The sequence below is a fragment of the Hyla sarda genome, chromosome 2 (assembly GCF_029499605.1).
Source record: "Hyla sarda isolate aHylSar1 chromosome 2, aHylSar1.hap1, whole genome shotgun sequence".
NCBI lineage: Eukaryota > Metazoa > Chordata > Amphibia > Anura > Hylidae > Hyla > Hyla sarda.
The window spans coordinates 483857959-483877984 of NC_079190.1; the positions used below are offsets into that span (position 1 = coordinate 483857959).

Consider the following 20026-nt stretch of genomic DNA (forward strand, 5'->3'; position numbering starts at 1 on the left):
TATATTTGAAGGGTGCCGGAAAATGAAACGTCAAAACTTTGAGATTTCGAAACTTAAAAAAAATCTGACGTATTTTTCGACCGTACTATGTATGTTGTTATTGGTACAGTGGTCCCTCAACATACTATGGTAATTCATTCCAAACGAGCCATGGTTTGTCGAATCCATCGTTTGTTGAGGAATCCGTGCAATGTAAAGTGTAGGAAGCTGTACTCACCTGTCCACGTCGCTCCGGACCAGGTCCTCACCGCTCCCGATGCTGTCCCAGGGGCTCCCGATGCTGTCCCGCTGCTCCGGTGTCTTCTTCACGATCCTCCGGTGCCTTCCGTATCTTCTGCAGGGTCCGGGCCTCGCTTTCTGGTGACGTTATTACGCTGCTGCGCCGGCGCGGCGTGCGTAGTGACGTAATAACGACGACAGAAAGCGAGGCCCGGACCCCGGAGAAGATGAAGAAGACGCCGGAGGATCGCGAAGTGGACCCGGAGCAGTGGGAATAGGTAAGCGAACCTGCCAGGGATGCTTAAACTGCTATCCGGCAGCAGCTTAAGCATTTTGCGCTGTCGGATAGCAGTTAATGCGATGGCCCCGACATATAAAAGCATCGTATGTTGATGCTGACATCGACATGCGATGGCCTCTGAGAGGCCATCGTATGTCTATTTAATCATATGTCGGGGCCATCGTAGGTCGGGGGGTTACTGTATAAGGGTATATGCAAGTAAAAACGACAAAAATAAAATTTCGGTTAAAAAAATAAAACATTTCAAATACACTCAAAATGAATATTTATGATGATAGATTATATGAAACAGACCCTCAATGAGATGGCAGGGTTCATTGAATACTATATACTAGGTTCCTATAGATATAGAGGGAGATTTGTCAAAACCTGTGCAGTGGAAAAGTTGACCAGTTGCCCATAGCAACCAATCAGATCGCTTTTTTTCTGAACTGTCCGGTCATGCTGGGAGTTGTAGTTTTCCAAAAGCTGGAGGCACCCTGGTAGGGAAACACTGTAAGGCTGGGTTCACATATGTCCGGCATCTTGACACAACTGATGCCACAGCTGATGACAACATGCGTCAGTTGTCATCAGTTGTATGGCATCCGGCATCCAATGTTTCTGGCAGTGGACAGGGGAACCCAGCAAGCTGCATTCCCCTGTCCAGTGTTGTCTGGTGTGTCCAACCATCCGGCATCAAAATTGGTTGATGATTGTGAACTGTTCAATTCAAATGAATGGGATCAGTTCTAGCATCAGTTTCCCTCCGGTTCATGCCAGAGGTAAACTATGCCGGACAACTGATATATGTGAACCCAGCCTTATAGACATAGACATTACAAGTTTCCCTGGATATATTCCCTTATAGATATTCAATTTTTTCAGTTAAATTATGGTATACAAAATAGATCCTCAAAGAGATGAGAGGGTCTCGTAAAGACAGTACCCGATATGGTCCCCAAGATTATCAGTTTTCTCAAATATTGTAGATGGTACAAAAAAGACTCCCAGAGAGAAAACCGTCTGCTTCAAATTAGGGATCGACCGATTATCGGTTTGGCCAATATTATCGGCCGATATTCACGATTTTGGACGTTATCTGTATCAGCAATTACCTTGCCGATAATGACCCTGCAACGCCCCCCCCCCCCCCCCACTGCACCGTCCACCACCACACCCCACCGCACCGCACCCTCTGTGAAAAGACAGAGTTAATATGAAGAAGACCTTCTGAGAAAAGACAGGGATCTTCAAAATGATCTAAAAGAGAGCTTTGGTTTATTACCGTATTTTTCGCCGTATAAGACGCACTTTTTCTTCCCCAAAACTGGGGGGAAAAAGTCGGCGAATAAACCCCTATCGCGGCGGTCCCTGCGGCCATCAACGGCCGGGACCCGCGGCTAATACAGGACATCACCGATCGCGGTGATGCCCTGTATTAACCCTTCCGATGCGGCGATCAAAGCTGACCGCCGCGTCTGAAGGGAAAGTAACACTAACCCGGCTGTTCAGTCGGACTGTTCGGTGAAATCGCGGCGGTCCCGAACAGCCCGACTGAATAGCCGGGTTAGTGCTTACAGGACACCGGGAGGGACCTTACCTGCCTACTCGGTGTCTTCTCCGTTCAGGGATCCCCTGTATGGCCGGCGCTCTCCTTCCTCGTCATCACGTCGTCGCGTACGTGCGTCGGCGTGCGTAACGACGTGATGGCGGCGACGGAGAGCGAGGATACCCGGCCGGCAGCAGAGACGTTCCGGAGCGACGGGGACACGGCGACAGCGATGGAGCGACATCCAGGGCAGCGGTGACGGGTCCGGAGCGGCGGGGACCAGTGAGTATTACCTCCTGTGCAGTGGTCTTCAATCTGCGGACTTCCAGATGTTGCAAAACTACAACTCCCAGCATGCCCGGACAGCCAACGGCTGTCCGGGCATGCTGGGAGTTGTAGTTTTGCAACATCTGGAGGTCCACAGGTTGAAGACCACAATTGGGTTCAAAATCTTTTTTTTTTTTTTGATTTTGCATCTATAAATTGGGTGCGTCTTATACGCCGGTGCGTCCTATAGGGCGAAAAATACAGTAGTTTCCTTAAGAAGATTATACAGAATAGACCATCAGAGTAAAGACATCCGAGTTCCTTTAGAAATTTTACCTAGAAGAGTCCTTCATTTAATTGTTTTCTCGGAATAAAATAAGAGTCTAGACATTAAGGTCATGTTCACACGGTGTAATCTCCACACGGAAAAATCTCTGCGTGGACATCAATTCTGCACGACAATTCTGTTGTGTGAACATGGCCTAAGGGTGAAGACAGGGTTCCTGAAAAATGCTGCCTACTAGAGTCCTTCCGTTTGTTAGTTTTCTCAGAAGGAAATAGAGTCAAGGCATTTAGAGAAAATACAGAGTTTCTCCAATGGAATAGGTAAAAGAGTCCATCAGATTATTGGGTTACTCAGATAGATGGTACGAAAAAGACATATTTGGTATTGCTCCATGTGAAATTGTCTGAACTATTACATTATTACAATCCTGATTCCTTTATATCAAAGGCGTAAACGCAAAAAAATTCCAAACGCCAAAATTGCAGATTTTTGGTCACATCACATTCCAGAATAAATTAAATAAAAAGTGATCAAAAAGTCAGACTAGTTAACCACACATAGTAATACCGTTAAAAACTAAGGCTCGTGGAACTAAAAAAGAGCCCTCATACAGCTCTCTATACAGTAGATTAAAAAAAGTTACAGATTTTTACTGTTTAAAGGAAAACTGTCAGTAAACTCCGACCCCCCCCCCCCCCTCGCACTAACCAGAGGTACTGTCTGGTAGTGTGGGGGACGCTGATCAATTTGCTGCCTACCATGCCTGGATCCATCCCGCCGTTCGCCCGTTATCTTTTTTTATGTGGATATGCAGATGAGCTGCTAACTGGCACGGGCGGGGTTACAAGGCACCACTCGTCCACAGCACCGCCTGGCTAATGAATATTCATCCCCTCTCTCCTCAGTGGAGTCCAGTACAGAGCTGGGAGGGGAGGAACAGTCAGGGGGAGGGGATGAAAATTCGTAAGCCAGGCAGTGCGGCGGACGAGCGGCACTGACGTCAGAGTGCCAGAAGCTGCCTTGTAACCCCGCCCATGCCAGTTAGCAGCTTATTTGCATATCCACAAAAAAGAAAATAACGGGCGAACGGTGGGACGGATCCGGGCATGGTAGGCAGCATATTGATCAGTGTCCCCCGCACTACCAGCCAGTATCTCTGGTTAGTGCGGAGGGAGTTTACTCACAGTTTTCCTTTAAATAATACAAGTAATACAATATACCATAAAATAAGGGGTGCCAGTGAAAAGTACATGTCCTGCAAAAAAATAAGCCCTAATACAACTTTGTCACAGGAAAAATAAAAAGTAATGGGTCTTAGGAGGTGATGAGAAAACATGAGCCACATATCAAAATACAGGGGGTCAGGGAGGGGGTGAATAGATTATATACAATAAACCCACAAGTAGACACCAAGATGTGTTCATTTCAGTACCTGAGAGGGACCCCCAGCTTATAAAATTACTTAATTTTATAGCCTTAGATGGCCCCCTCTTTTATACAGTCTTATGTCACATATCATTTACATTACATGGGCTTCCACCATGTCTCACATTTTCTCCTGGTTCACTCGCCTTTTGATATTAATATGTGTCATTCACTTGTCTTGCTGCATTATGTTGCTTACTGTGATGTTCCCTGGATGTAATGGACCAGAAGAAAACAGCTTTTATAATAGGTAAACAATAGAAATGACACTGGCCACATCCCAACCTGTGTAACATAAGCAGAAAACAGAAACATTTGTAATTCCAACGTCTATAACTTAAACCAGAGTTTTCCAAACTTTTCATGTTGTTGACACCCTTTTAAGACTTGCCCAGTTTGGTGACACTCCCCTCGCCATATCGCCAATTGCAAGTAACAAGTTGCATGTCATTTGACGCATGACTTGATACCAGTATCAGCATTAGAAATATGGCTACTACGCCTCTGTGCCATTTTATTCATCCCTTCATCCCCCCTCCCCCTCCTCATCCCCTGTGCCATTTCATCCACATTCATCACCCGCTGTGCCATTTCACTCCCCCCTTTATCACTCCCTGTACCATTTAATTTCCCCCTTGATCCCTCCCTGTACCACTTCATTCCCTCTCTTAACCCTCCGTGCCACATCATCCCCCACTCTTGATCCCACCCTGTCATTTCATCCCTTACCTTGATCCCCCTGTGCCACTTCATTCGCCCCTTTATCAACCCCTATGCCATTTCACCTCCCTCCTTATCACCCCTATGCCACAGCATTCCCATCTTGATCCTTCCCTGTGCCATTTCAACCCCCTTTTGACCACCCCATGTGCCACATCATTTCCCTCCTTGGTCCCCAGTGTGAAATTTCTGACCCCCCCATTATCATCCCCTGTGCCTCTTTATCCTCCTTGTGCCCTTTTTAATTCCCCATTTATCACCCCTTGTGCCACATCATTCCCCCCTCCTTCTCTTCTCCTTCCTCTGATTCCCCGCTGTGCCATTGCATTTCACACTTGACACGTGTCTCCCAGTGTGCTTCGGCAGGCTCAGGTGCAGGCTCTGCGTCTCAGCTGGTCAGACCCGGCAGCCACCGCTGCTCGCTGATTTAAAGTGGTCACAGCCCATGATACTCATATTGAATAGGCAGTTGGCGCCGCGGTCACTTTAAATTGGTGGGCAGCGGTGTCTGATGACAGTCCCGCAACACACCTGGGGATTGCCGCCGACACACTTATGTGTTGCGGCACTCATTTTGGAAAGCCATGTCATGTTAGATATGTAGGTATGAATAAGGGCATTGACTAATATTAGCCCTTAGTTGTGCCCTGATAAATAGTGTCCAAGATTTCCACTCAAGAGCTGGTCCTGCAGGACTCAGGCTAATGAGAACAGTGTGGAAAAAGTGCAGGAACTCCATTTCCATGCATTCCTGCAGGATGTGTGTCCTCACCGTACTCATATAAATAGTATACAAATTATCATGTAGCACTCAAGAGTGCCATGTTGTTGTACAGTCCCCTCTTGTAATGTTTACATACTATAGTATTCTACATTTTATTTTCAAAGAATTTGATTAAAGTTTGCAAAGACAGAAAAAAAACTAACGAATACAGGACAATTGGAAACATGACCAAGAGTGTACAATCTTGAGAGGTTACATGCTGGAAAAGCAAGTGTTCAGTATCAGCTGCCTTGGGGAGATGGCCAGAACAACTCTACCACTGTCATATAACTTAAAGTGGAGAATGAAAGACCTCCTAGTTTTGTCCAGTATGTAGCGGAGGGAGTGGGCAAGAGGCATCTGGTAGTGGGAGGCAGTGGGTAAGAGGTGTCTGGCAGCATGAGACAGTAGGCAAGGGTGATCTGGTGGTCTGTACTTCACCACTGTGCAAACACCAACAAAATGGTGCACACAGTGGAATAAAAAATAAAATAAAATACAAAACCCCCTCCCCCCTCTCCTTTTGAACACAGACACAAGAGGAAGGTGTAGACGGATGAAGCCCGATGTGCAGTAATCAATTTACAAGTTGCTTCCCTTCCCCAGAATTCTCATGTTAGCTCCCTCGGCTGGTCAACAGTGGTAAATATAACAAGTTACCTATTATTTAATTTTACATATTTTGTGACAAATAAATAACCTCTTTTCACCTCTAAAAAAATTACATTTTGTGACACATTCATTTTAATGAAATAAACAAAGCAAAAGAAATGAAAACTAACAAACTTCAAAAAACAAGACAAAAAAGACATACAAGGAGGGGGGGGGGGTGTTGAGACAGGGTACTTAAGAACCCTACAAATAGTAAAGAAACTGTCACGAATCGGCAGGCTGGAGGTGGATCCTCTGTGTCAGAGAGGGTTTGGCGTGGACCGTGTCGGTGGACCGGTTCTAAGTTGCTACTGGTTTTCACCAGAGCCCGCCGCAAAGCGGGATGGTCTTGCAGCGGCGGTAGCAACCAGGTCATATCCACCGGCAACGGCTCAACCTCTCTGACTGCTGAGATAGGCATGGTACAAGGGATAAGGCAAGAGCAAGGTCGGACGTAGCAGAAGGTCAGGGCAGGCAGCATGGATCGTAGTCAGGGGCAACGGCAGGAGGTCTGGAACACAGGCTAGGAACACACAAGGAAAGGCTTTCTCTGGCACAAGGGCAACAAGATCCGGCCAGGGAGTGCAGGGGAAGTGAGGTATAAGTAGGGAGTGCACAGGTGCAAGCTAATTAAGCTAATTGGGCCAGGCACCAATCATTGGTGCACTGGCCCTTTAAGTCTCAGAGAGCTGGCGCGCGCGCGCCCTAGAGAGCGGAGCCGCGCGCGCCAGCACATGACAGCAGGACACCGGGACGGGTAAGTGACTTGGGATGCGATTCGCGAGCGGGCGCGTCCCGCTGTGCGAATCGCATCCCCGACGGCCATGTCAGTGCAGTGCTCCCGGTCAGCGGGACTGACCGGGGCGCTGCAGGGAGAGAGACGCCGTGAGCGCTCCGGGGAGGAGCGGGGACCCGGAGCGCTCGGCGTAACAGTACCCCCCCCCCCCCTTGGGTCTCCCCCTCTTTTTGGGACCTGAAAATTCTTTAATCCGGAAGACGTCTGAGGACCCGGAGACCGGAGTGGCTTCCTCTAGGTATTTAACTTCAAAGGGTCCAAGGTAACGTGGTCCCAGATAAAAACTGGGGACACGGAAGCGGATATACTTGGCGGAGAGCCACGCAAAAACAGGAGGAGCTCTTCTCTTTTTTCCGGCAAGCTTCTTCACCCAGGATGAGGCTAGTATGAGGAATTTTAGAGTCTTTTTCCAGACGGTGGCGAAGCCCCGGGAAACCTCATCAACAGCGGGCACACAAGAAGGCGTGGGGGTGGGGAGGGAGGGAAGAGGGTCAAGCTTGGCACGGGGCAGAGTGTTAACAGGACGGGGGCTGTGAGGAGGAGACACAGCATAGTCCAGATAGGCCTTGGGGAGACCAGGTAAAGGGGGAGACACAGAGGTTTGACTGACGGGACTGGGAGCAGACGTGAGGCATTTTCTGTGGCAAGAAGCACCCCAGCTCATGATCTCCCCGGTGGTCCAGACAAGGGTAGAGGAGTGGTGTTGGAGCCATGGCAGACCGAGGAGGAGTTCAGAGGAGCATTTGGGCAAAACAAAAAGTTCCATGCTCAAGAGCAGGGGTTCTGTGCGGTAACGCACAGTGCAGTATAGAAGTAAATCTTTCTTTCTGCGGCGAGTCCTCTCTTCAGGGGTCAGGCGAGACCGATCCACTTGCATAGCCTCCTCGGCGGGAGGCACAGGGGTGGATTGCAAAGGATACTGTGAGAGAGGTGCTCCGAGCGGTGTGGCACATGGCAGGGCCTTCCCAGGCAGGAGACCACGGCAGAGTCTAGAGTCCCCATCAAATTTGTCCGGCAGGGACAAGCAGGGGTTAGGAGCGGCCGGTCGCTGCGGAGGAGTTGCAGGAGCCGGCGGAGGAGATGGTTGTTGCTGTTGCAGCTGCTGTGTCTGAGACTGAAGTTGCTGTATCTGCGGCAGCAGCTGCTGTATCTGTGACTGAAGTTGCTGTGTCACGGTGGTCAAGTATGCCAGCTGGTGATTTCGTTGGGTGATCATTAGGGATTGCTGGGCAATCACCGTGGAAATGTCGGCAAGACTTGACAGCGGCACCTCAGCGGAATCCATGGCCGGATCTACTGTCACGGATCGGCAGGCTGGAGGTGGATCCTCTGTGTCAGAGAGGGTTTGGCGTGGACCGTGTCGGTGGACCGGTTCTAAGTTGCTACTGGTTTTCACCAGAGCCCGCCGCAAAGCGGGATGGTCTTGCAGCGGCGGTAGCAACCAGGTCGTATCCACCGGCAACGGCTCAACCTTTCTGACTGCTGAGATAGGCATGGTACAAGGGATAAGGCAAGAGCATGGTCGGACGTAGCAGAAGGTCAGGGCAGGCAGCAAGGATCGTAGTCAGGGGCAACGGCAGGAGGTCTGGAACACAGGCTAGGAACACACAAGGAAAGGCTTTCTCTGGCACAAGGGCAACAAGATCCGGCCAGGGAGTGCAGGGGAAGTGAGGTATAAGTAGGGAGTGCACAGGTGCAAGCTAATTAAGCTAATTGGGCCAGGCACCAATCATTGGTGCACTGGCCCTTTAAGTCTCAGAGAGCTGGCGCGCGCGCGCCCTAGAGAGCGGAGCCGCGCGCGCCAGCACATGACAGCAGGGGACTGGGACGGGTAAGTGACTTGGGATGCGATTCGCGGGCGGGCGCGTCCCGCTGTGCGAATCGCATCCCCGACGGCCATGTCAGTGCAGCGGGACTGACCGGGGCGCTGCAGGGAGAGAGACGCCGTGAGCGCTCCGGGGAGGAGCAGGGACCCGGAGCGCTCGGCGTAACAGAAACCTACTAGGTGGAATCAAGGGGGATGGCCTATATACATTATCCACAGCTGCCTAGTACAATCCAAAGTTTATGCTTCTTATGGAAATAATATGTCACACCTAACAGACTTTCAAAGGGGAACAATAGTACAATAGTTGGTTTGCTCTTGGTAGGGGGATATGTGACCCAAGTTGCTGAGTTATGGGTGTGTGGAGGTATAATCTTTCCTTAATCACATCACAGTATGCAAAAACCAGCAAGGCATCTGCAGACAGAAATCACTCTGGTCAAAAGTCAGTATGCAACGACCAGAAAAGCATCTGCAGACAAAATTTGCAGAATACTCCCACCTATTGATGTTAATAGAGAGACCATTCCACTTATTTCTGTAGAAAAGATATTTTGCATACTTTTTCCCAGAAGAACTGCCTGAAAGGCAACCTTAGAATCAGTACCTTGAGGCTCCTGGACCCAATACAAAATCTGTAGCAGTGCCTTTGCTCTACCATGAGCCATATCAAATAGTGGAGTCTTTTTATGAAGAAGAAGCATCTTTTGGTCTCCTTAGGCTTCAGGGTCCAGACACAACTGCAGCATTTGGATCTTCTAAAGTTACACACCTGCCAGAACAGAATGTATGGGTGCTTTATGTGGTACCAATTGAATGCTTAGGTAAATTACCATGTCAGATGTATAAACTATGTAGCCCAAACAGGTACCGAGGAGAGTCGCAGTCTTGAATTTCCAAACTTTCTAAATAGTTTTGCAAATACATTCATTTAGCAAATGTTGCCTCCTTCTCTTGATTACTGATACTTTTCTCCCCTTGTTGACAGCTTGATGTCTAGGTTACTGACAAGCAAGGCCTTTTATTCCCCTTCCAGGGCCAGGTTGGGTTTTTACAGTAGCCCAGATCAGCACAGGTTCTGAAGACAGCTTGTTACTGGGCTCAAAATAAGCAAAGAGACAGTCTGCACAGAGAAGCTGAGAGGAACATGACTTGAGCTTCTGAGGTCTGTCATTTGTGTGAGATAACACAAGTCTGTTGGGCCAGATGGCTGGTAGTAAGCCACCTGTGTAGTGAGGTTAAGTTAACATGAACAGCTAGTTCTTAGACAAGCAGGTTTGGTTTTGTTTTTGTGTCAGTGTGAATACGGCTGTATATAGTGTTTGCACAATAAAGAGCAGCTCTGCATTTAAAGGGGTACTCTGGTGCTCCAGCGCTCTAAACATTTTGTTCAGAACACTCCGGAAGCCGTTCACGCTGCACCCCCTCCATTCACGTCCATGGGGGCATGTCGGCGTGTCTTCTGACATGCTCCCTTTCATAGACCTGAATGGAGGGGGCATGGCATGACATCACCAGGGGGCATGGTCGTGACGTCACGACCACTGCTGCAGAACCCGGAGTTTGTTTAGAACGACGGGTACTGTGGGAGATCACGGGGGGGGGGGGGGGGGGGCAGCAGCGGGACCCTCACGATCAGACATCTTATCCCCCATTTATCTTGATGTGTCCCACAAGTATAAATACATTAGTTGAGATGGAAATACCCCTTTAATGTATCTCACAGCAGCCACATGAGCCATAGGATACAACAAACTGGAGGGGACTTATTGACTTCTACGGTAGAGTGTTGTAGGCATGCTCTGTGACTTGTGCAGACATCAGTACGCAGGGAGGAGCTATATTGTGACCATCGCCTATTGTGAATGGTGGATCCTGAGTTATCTATATACGGGTGTCACCTTCTTATTGTTATCTAGCCTGTGAACATGTGTTTTCTCTACTGAACAGGATGTGTCAGTTTATTATCAGGTTTAGTGGCCAGACTGAAATCTGCAAGCTTTTATGATTATTTTATCTTATATGTTGCATTACAGTATGAAAAAAAATGTCCACACATTATATACATACAACTATGTTTATTATGAAAACTTGACTTGGTGATTTTCTGGAGTCACGTCCCCTTTATCCAAGGTTTTTGTGCACAGTGCTTACTACAAATGAGCCGGCATTGAAGCTGATCCATTATTACACTGCAGAAATCTATCACCTTCTTAAATTAGACAGCATAGCAGTGCCCACCAGTCCATTAAGACGTTTCAATGACACTCTATTTGCACCTTTGGTTTAAAGATGTCTTGGAGCAGCTTAGCTAAAAATATAAATTGCAGCTGTTCAATAGACGCTCGGACAAACCTATTAGGAAATGTACTATGGAATGCAATAATGCTCCGCACAGTGATCGGGACTATTTCTGCAGCCATTGACCCTGTTGTTTTGTGCTTATACCGTCAGCCTATTCAGGGAACTAATTACGCAATAAATGATTGATTTACACCATTACATTGCAGCACAGGCTTTACAAGTGCACCGAATTCTTTAGTCACTACTTTTACTGTGAAACCACAGATGCTGGAGGACACAGAAGAACAGAGAAGCTCTCACCAAGGTCATACACCACAAAGAAATCCCTAATAGATATATAACTATAATACATGTACATTCAACTATATCTATCTATATTGTTGTTGCCACTGTATTTGAACTGCGTTTTATATTTATACATATATATATATATATATATATATATATATATATATATATTTTAGGGATCGACCGATTATCGGTTTGGCCGATATTATCGGCCGATATTCACGATTTGTGACATTATCGGTGTCGGCAATTACCTTTCCGATATGCCGATAATGCCCCGCCCTGAGACCGCCGCCGCCACTGCCCCATTGCCTCCCCATCCCCGGTTTTATAATAACCTGTTCCCGGGGTCCGCGCTACTTCTGGCTCCTGCGGCGTCCTGTGGTATTGCTGTGCGCTGTGCAATGACGAGTAACATCCTCAACGCAACTTCACCGTCAGTTCGCACAGTGACAGCTCAGGACGCCGCTGGAGCCAGAAGTAGCGCAGACCCCGGGAACAGGTAATTATAAAACCGGAGATGGGGCAGCGGCGGTGGTGGTTGGACTAGGGAGGTTGGACCCAGGACAGGCAGGGGGAGAGAAGCGGGTGGCGGCGGAGGTGTCTGGCCCCGCAAAAGCCGCTGCAGTTCATTGATTTAAAGCGCCCGCTTTAAATCATTGATCTGCAGCAGCTTCTGCGGGGTCAGGGGGGGGGGGGGGGGGTAGCCGATAACTTATACCGGAATATCGGTATAAGTTATCGGCCATCGGCCTCAAAGTTCACATATTATCGGTATCGGCCCTAAAGAATCAATATCGGTCGATCCATATACACACACAGATGTAGCTGCTGCCAACATGAGTGTGGTGGCGCAATATTGTGGTACCACAGTGTGCTGTATTCATGTATCCATAAGGCTCTGTTCACCGAGCAGAGACCAAAAGAGTGTCATTTTAGCATCAATTGGGAGGATATACATCAATATATGTTTTACTGTTAAAAAAAGGCTACACATTTCTATGCAGAGGCATCCAGTAAAAAAACAAACAAGCAAAAACAAAAACAAACAAACATATACCATACAGCATATGGCTTTTTTTTTTTTTACTTGGGAACCTATAGGCAAGGTATGCCCCTGAATGGCACATGTCGGAGACTTCCATCAAAGCTAAACATTAGGGTATCCTCCCAATGTGTGAAAGCTCAAAAGTCATTTAAACATTACATAATGCAAAACACAATTTCTCAAATAATGCTTCTGTGTATAGATATTCCTGTTACATACTTGTAATGGTGCCACTTCTGATAGGGGATAAGGTGTTTAGCACCGGAGTACTCCTTTAAGCCTGACACCCCTGTACTGTGGAGCCCTACGAGGCCTGAGAAATTTTACACCATTTTCTATCGCACCAGTAGACACCAACCCTAGTGATGCCACTGGCCATGTCCTCAAGCGCTAAGAGCCCAGGACTTTGTTCAGTTGTACTCTTCACAATTACCGTAGTCTTTTTTCCCCATAATTTTGTGAATGTTGCAACAAAAACCACTGTATGCTCCCCCTTGGAGATATTATCGAAGCCTCCTAGTTGAAGTATAAAACAGATGTTAAGGAGAAACATCACCTCTAATGTTTGCCGCATCATGGTCTATAACATGTTACAGTGAGGGAAAACATTTTTTGATCCCCTGCAGAATAACAAAAAAATCCAGAAAAACACATTTCACATAAGTTATGAATTGATTTGCATTTTAGTGATTAATATTTTGATCTGATATGATCTGATCCCCTATCGATCAGCAAGATTTGTGGCTCCCAGTTGTCTTTTATACAGGTAACAAGAGATCTTACATGGAGCCCCCGACCGAGGGAGATTGACAGATATATTGTGTTTCTTCCATTTGTGAATAATCACACCAACTGCTGTAAACCTCTTTCCAAGCTGCTTGTAGCCCATTCCAGCCTTGTGTAGGTCTGCAATCTTGTCCCTGACATCCTTGGCAGCTCTTTCTACAACAGAGAGGACACGTGACTTGCTTGCAGGACTGCTAAACACTTTATCATCTTCCACCAGCTATATCGCTTCTCGGCCTTTTGGCTAAGATCAAATGTAGTATCTGTTCTTATCAGGTAGTCCACTGGTAGGAATGGATGACTACATGGAGGAGCAGGTGTGTCAGGAACCGGACTGGAAGCGGGTAGTGGATCCTCTGTGTTAGTGAGGCGATGGCGTGGGCCATACCAGGGGACTGGTTCTAAGAATTTACTGGTTTTCACCAGAGCCTGCCGCAAGGCGGGATGGACTTGCTGCGGCGGTAACTCCCAGGTTGTATCCCCCAATAGCGACTCAACCTCACTAACAGCTGAGATAGGCGTAGTACACAAGGACAAGGCGAAGGCAAGGTCGGACGTAGCAAGAGGTCAAGGCAGGCGGCAAAGGTTCATAGTCAGGGGCAATGGCAAGGGTCTGGATACACAGGCTTGGGAACACACAGAACGCTTTCTCAGGGCACTAGGCAACAAGATCCGGCAAGGACAGGAAGGGGAAGTGGGTTTTATATGTTTGGGAGTGATTAGCACTGATTGGGCCAGGCACCAATTAGTGGTGCACTGGCCCTTTAAATTGCAGAAAGCCGGCGCGCGCCCTAGAGAGCGGGGCATGACAGCAGGGGAACAGGGCAGGTGAGAGGACTGGGATGCGACCCGCGGGCGGGCGCGTACCACCACGCGGTTCGCATCCCCACCGGTGATAACAGAGCAGCGCTGACCGGGGCCGGACCAGACCCGCTGACCGGGGCGCTGCACGCTGAAGAACGCCGCGAGCGCTCCGGGGAGGAGCAGGGACCCGGAGAGCTCGGCGTAACAGTACCCCCCCCCCCCCCGCTTTGGTCTCCCCCTCTTTTTGGAGCCCAGGAATCTGCGGACAAGCTCTTTGTCCAGAATGTTGGCCTCAGGTTCCCAGGACCTCTCTTCTGGACCACAATTCTCCCAATCAATTAAAAAAATTCTTTTACCTCAGACGATCTTGGAGGCGAGGATCTCTTTGACAGAGAAGACATCAGAGGAGCCAGAAACAGGAGCAGGAACAGTGACCTTGGGAGAATAACGGTTAAGTATAAGAGGTTTGAGAAGAGATACATGGAAAGAGTTAGGAATACGAAGAGAAGAAGGAAGGTGGACCTTGTAGGAGACAGAATTGATTTGGTTTTTGATTTTAAATGGCCCGAGGTAACGAGGACCCGTAGTTAGGGACACAAAACCGTATGTATTTGGCAGAGAGCCACACTTTGTCACCAGGGACAAAGACAGGAGGAGTTCTTCTCTTTTTATCCGCATGTCTCTTCATACAAGAAGAGGCCAGTAAGAGCGACTTTTGAGTTTCCTTCCAGATAGAGGAGAAGTCCCGGGTTTATTCATCCACGGCAGGAACTCCAGAAGAAGTGGGAATGGGGAGGGGGGACAGCGGGTGACAGCCGTACACCACAAAAAATTTAGATTTAGCGGAAGATTCAGAATTTTTGAAATTGTACGAGAATTCAGCCCAGGGCAGAAGGTCGACCCAATCATCTTGATGGGAGGAGACAAAATGTCGCAAGTAGTCACCAAGAATCTGGTTCACTCTTTCCACTTGTCCATTGCATTGGGGGTGATAGGAGGAAGAGAAATTAAATTTGATCTTTAATTGATTACAGAGAGCTCTCCAAAATTTTGACACAAATTGAACGCCTCTATCCGAGACGATATGCGTGGGAAGCCCGTGAAGACGAAAAATCTGCAGAAAAAATTGCTTCGACAACTGTGGTGCAGAAGGAAGGCCAGGAAGCGGAATAAAATGAGCCATTTTGGAAAAACGATCAACGACCACCCAGATGACAGTGTTGCCATGGGATAAAGGAAGGTCAGTGATGAAGTCCATGGCTATGTGGGACCAAGGTTGTTCAGGCACCGGTAGAGGAAGGAGAAGACCTGCAGGCTTCTGGCGTGGGGTCTTGTCACGTGCACACACAGTACAGGCTCGTACGAAATCGGTCACATCCTTTTCCAGGGAGGACCACCAATAGTGTCTGGCAATCAACTGTATAGATTTTTTGATTCCAGCGTGACCAGCCAGAAGGGAGGAATGGCCCCATTTGAGGATCCGGAGGCGAAGACTTGGAGGAACATAAGTTTTTCCTGGAGGAATAGACACCAAAGAAGCAGGAGCAGAAGAGATCAGATACTCAGGGGGGATGATGTGCTGAGGAAGGGTCTCGGCTTCTGAGGCATCGGTGGTACGTGATAGAGCATCAGCCCTGACATTCTTGTCTGCGGGACGAAAATGGATTTGAAAGTTGAAACGGGCAAAAAACAACGACCATCTAGCCTGGCGAGGATTTAGTCGCTGGGCGGATTGAAGATAAGACATTTTTTGTGATCTGTATAGATGGTGATGGGATGAAGGGATCCTTCCATAAGATGTCTCCACTCCTCAAGTGCCAACTTAATAGCCAATAGTTCACGGTCTCCTATGGAATAATTTTTTTTCAGGAGGGGAAAAGGTTTTGGAGAAAAATCCGCAAGTGATATTTTTTCCTTTAGCGGATTTTTGCAAGAGAACAGCTCTGGCTCCAACTGAGGAGGCGTCAACCTCGAGGAAGAAGGGCTTCAGAGGATCTGGTCTGGACAAGACTGGAACAGAGCAGAAGGCGGCTTTGAGGTGGTTAAAGGCTTCCTCCGCCTGTGGCGGCCAGGATTTCGGATTAGCATTTTTCTTCGTTAATAGGAGCAACGATGGGGGAGAAGTGAGGAATAAATTGACGATAATAATTTGCAAATCCGAGAAATCTTTGGATAGCTTGTAGGCCAGTGGGACGAGGCCAATCTACTACCGCCGATAGCTTATCAGGGTCCATTTGAAGACCTTGACCGGACACAATGTATCCCAGGAAGGGGAGACTGCTGCGTTCAAATAGACATTTCTCAATTTTGGCGTAAAGATGATTTTGACGTAGTCGCTGAAGCATTTGACGGACATGAAGGCGATGTTCCTCTAGGTTGGAGGAAAAATGAGGATGTCATCAAAGTAGACTACCACACAGGAATACAGCATGTCCCGAAAAATCTCATTAACAAAGTTCTGAAAGACTGCTGGGGCGTTGCAAAGTCCAAAGGGCATGACAAGGTATTCAAAGTGACCATCTCTAATATTGAAGGCGGTTTTCCATTCATCACCTGCACGAATACGGATGAGGTTATATGCGCCCCTTAGATCAAGTTTGGTGAAAATCTTAGCTCCACTTAGTCGGTCAAAGAGTTCGCAGATGAGAGGCAGAGGATAGCGATTTTTTACTGTAATTTTATTAAGACCGCGGTAGTCAATACAGGGGAGTAGAGATCCATCTTTTTTGGCAACGAAGAAAAATCCAGCTCCGGCTGGAGAAGATTTCCGGATAAAACCTCTTATGAGGTTTTCCTGAATGTACTCTGTCATGGCTTGTGTTTCCGGGGCAGAAAGTGGGTAAATCCTACCACGGGGCGGTGTGGTACCAGGGAGCAAGTCGATAGGGTCTATGTGGAGGTAAGACCTCTGCTTGCTTTTTACAAAAGATGTCAGAATAGTCCTGATAGGCCTTAGGAAGACCTGGCAATGGAGGAGCGATGGAAACTTGATTGACAGGAACCGAATTAAGACATCGCTTGTGGCAGGAAGGTCCCCAACTCTTAACATCCCCAGTGGCCCAGTCGAGGATAGGTGCGTGACGCTGGAGCCAGGGCAAGCCAAGAAGAATTTCTGAAGTACAATTGGGCAATACGAAAAATTCGATATTTTCAAGATGGTGAACTCCAATGTTCATGAGCAGGGGTTCAGTGCGATAACGCACGGTGCAGACCAGTCTCTCTCCATTCACCAAGGCAATGAAGAGAGGTTTGACGAGATGGGTAACAGGAATATTGTACTTGTTGATGAATGAGGCTTTGATTAAATTTCCTGCTGAACCGGAGTCCAGAAAGGCCTCAGCAGAGAAGGAGGACTTAGTGGGCAAGGAAATCCGTACTGGAATAGTAAGACGTGGAGAGGAAGAATTCACACCTAGTAACGCCTCTCCAACGTTCACTAGGTGCGCGCGTTTCCCTGACGCGGAGGACAAAGAGGACAGTCCTTTAAGAAATGCTCAGAGCTCGCACAGTATAGACACAAGTTCTCGTTCCTATGGTGACTCCTCTCTTGTTGGGTCAGGTGAGACCGGTCCACTTGCATGGCCTCGGCGGAAGGCACAGTAACAGATTGCAAAGGATGCTGAAAGAGAGGAGCCAGGCGCGGATTACGCCTGGTGCGAACAAGATCTTTTTCCTGGCGAAGCTCCTGGCGTCTTTCAATGTAGTGCGTATCAATGCGGGTAGCCAAATGAATGAGATCAGACAGGGAAGAAGGTATCTCTCGTGTGGCCAGACAATCCTTGATGTGGCTGGATAAACCTTTCTTGAAGGTTGCGCAGAGAGCCTCATTATTCCAGGCCAACTCAGAGGCCAGAGTACGGAACTGTACGGCATATTCGCCCACTGTAGAGTCTCCTTGGACGAGGTTTAGCAGGGCTGTTTCAGCGGAAGAGGCACGGGCAGGTTCCTCAAAGACACTGTGTAGTTCGGTGAAGAAGGACTGGATGGTAGCAGTAGCAGGATCGTTGCGGTCCCAAAGCGGTGTGGCCCAGGACAAGGCCTTTCCAGATAGCAGACTGACCACGAATGCCACCTTAGACTGTTCAGTGGGAAAGTGGTCTGACATGATCTCCAGGTGCAGCGAACACTGGGTCAGGAACCCACGGCAGAGCTTAGAATCCCCATCAAACTTGTCAGGTAGAGACAGGCGGACTCTGGGTGTGGAGGCGGCAGCTCGCTGTGGAGGAGATGCTGGAGCTGGCAGAGGAGATGGTTGCTGCTGTGGAGGTAGAAGCTGGTGGAACATAACAGTCAACTGTGACAGCTGCTGTCCTTGTTGAGCGATCTGCTGGGACTGCTGGGCGATCACGGTGGTGAGATCAGCGAGGCTTGGCAGTGGTACCTCAGCGGGATCCATGGCCGGATCTACTGTCAGGAACCGGACTGGAAGCGGGTAGTGGATCCTCTGTGTTAGTGAGGCGATGGCGTGGGCCGTACCAGGGGACCGGTTCTAAGAAGTTACTGGTTTTCACCAGAGCCCGCCGCAAGGCGGGATGGACTTGCTGCGGCAGTAACTCCCAGGTCGTATCCCCTGATAGCGACTCAACCTCACTAACAGCTGAGATAGGCGTAGTACACAAGGACAAGGCAAAGGCAAGGTCGGACGTAGCAAGAGGTCAAGGCAGGCGGCAAAGGTTCGTAGTCACAGGCAACGGCAAGGGTCTGGATACACAGGCTTGGGAACACACAGAACGCTTTCTCAAGGCACTAGGCAACAAGATCCAGCAAGGACAGGAAGGGGAAGTGGGTTTTATATGTTTGTGAGTGATTAGCCCTGATTGGGCCAGGCACCAATTAGTGGTGCATTGGCCCTTTAAATTTCAGAGAGCCGGCGCGCCCTAGAGAGCGGGGCCGCGCACGCCGGGACATGACAGCAGGGGAACGGGGCAGGTGAGAGGACTGGGATGCGACCCGCAGGCGGGCGCGTCCCGCCACGCGGATCGCATCCCCACCGGTGATAACAGAGCAGCGCTCCCGGTCAGCGGGTCTGACCGGGGCGCTGCACGCTGAAGAACGCCACGAGCGCTCCGGGGAGGAGCAGGGACCCGGAGCGCTCAGCGTAACAAGGTGTACTGGGGCGTTCCGGTGCTGGTGCCGCATAACCAGCTCAACGGCTGCCCGGATGTGACCTGTTTTCTTCAGGTCTGGCCATGAGGCTGGGAGAGTCTAGAGCCAAGGTACTTTTGTGTCTCAGGGAGTTGTGACCCTGAGATACTGAAACTCAGTGGGTGTTATAGCTCACTGAGTGAACGCACTGCACCATATACTCTTCACCTTTGGCACTCACCCTTGGTATCCCGGCTTTCTGGCTAGGAAATGTTTTTATAGATCCAGCCAGATGAGCGGGCAGTATATCTGCACTCATATACTTATTTATTTCCTTTTTTTGTTTGTCACTGTGCCACTTTTATGTGTTTGTATTTGTACACAGGATTTGTCAGGGTGCGGTAGCCCTTCTGGGTGTCCCTCCTGGTGGTCTAGGGTAGGTGTGTGTGGCCATCAGGTTCTTCACCTCCCTGCTACACGCTGGGCATCTTGGCTTTGGCCGAGATGCCACCAGTATATGGCTCCTTGGCTGATACCTTGGTCAACGCCTAAGTTGAAGCCAGGGGCATTTGTGGCTCCTTAGTAGTTTAGGCGAAAAGGGGCATCGAACCTGGATCCTTGCAGGTGACTTTTGGCCCAGAGGTGAAGGGTAGGTTTGTTGGGGGGCCTCTCTCCTGTTGGAGGAGGGCTTAGCGATAGACCGCATCCTCTGTGCACGTTTTTTCGTGTGACACATTTGCACTTTTTCTTGAACCTTGGGTGATAGAGAGCACTTGCTTCAGCTCTAAAAAACAAACAAACAAAAAAAAACAGGGAGGACATGTCGCAGACTGGTCCACAGCTTACTTAGAGACTATTCCATCTTGAACAGTCCGGATTTCGATGAAGAAGAGGACAAATGCCCCCCTGCTTCCCGTTCCTCCCCAT

General features: G+C 48.8%; 1 protein-coding gene and 1 pseudogene across 6 annotated transcripts in view; both read left to right on the forward strand.

Annotated features, from left to right (window-relative positions):
* MAP3K7CL (MAP3K7 C-terminal like) overlaps positions 1-20026 on the forward strand; it is a 65897-nt gene that overhangs the window by 23717 nt on the left and 22154 nt on the right. The window contains exon 1 of one of the 6 annotated variants that reach the window (XM_056559529.1): positions 9833-9949. The exons of the other annotated variants lie outside the window; for them this stretch is intronic. The gene's annotated coding sequence lies outside the window, so the exon portion shown is untranslated. Of the gene's footprint in view, positions 1-9832; positions 9950-20026 lie in introns of those variants that run through there. 6 annotated transcript variants of the gene reach the window in all.
* Positions 13435-13517, forward strand: LOC130359791 (U2 spliceosomal RNA; annotated as a pseudogene).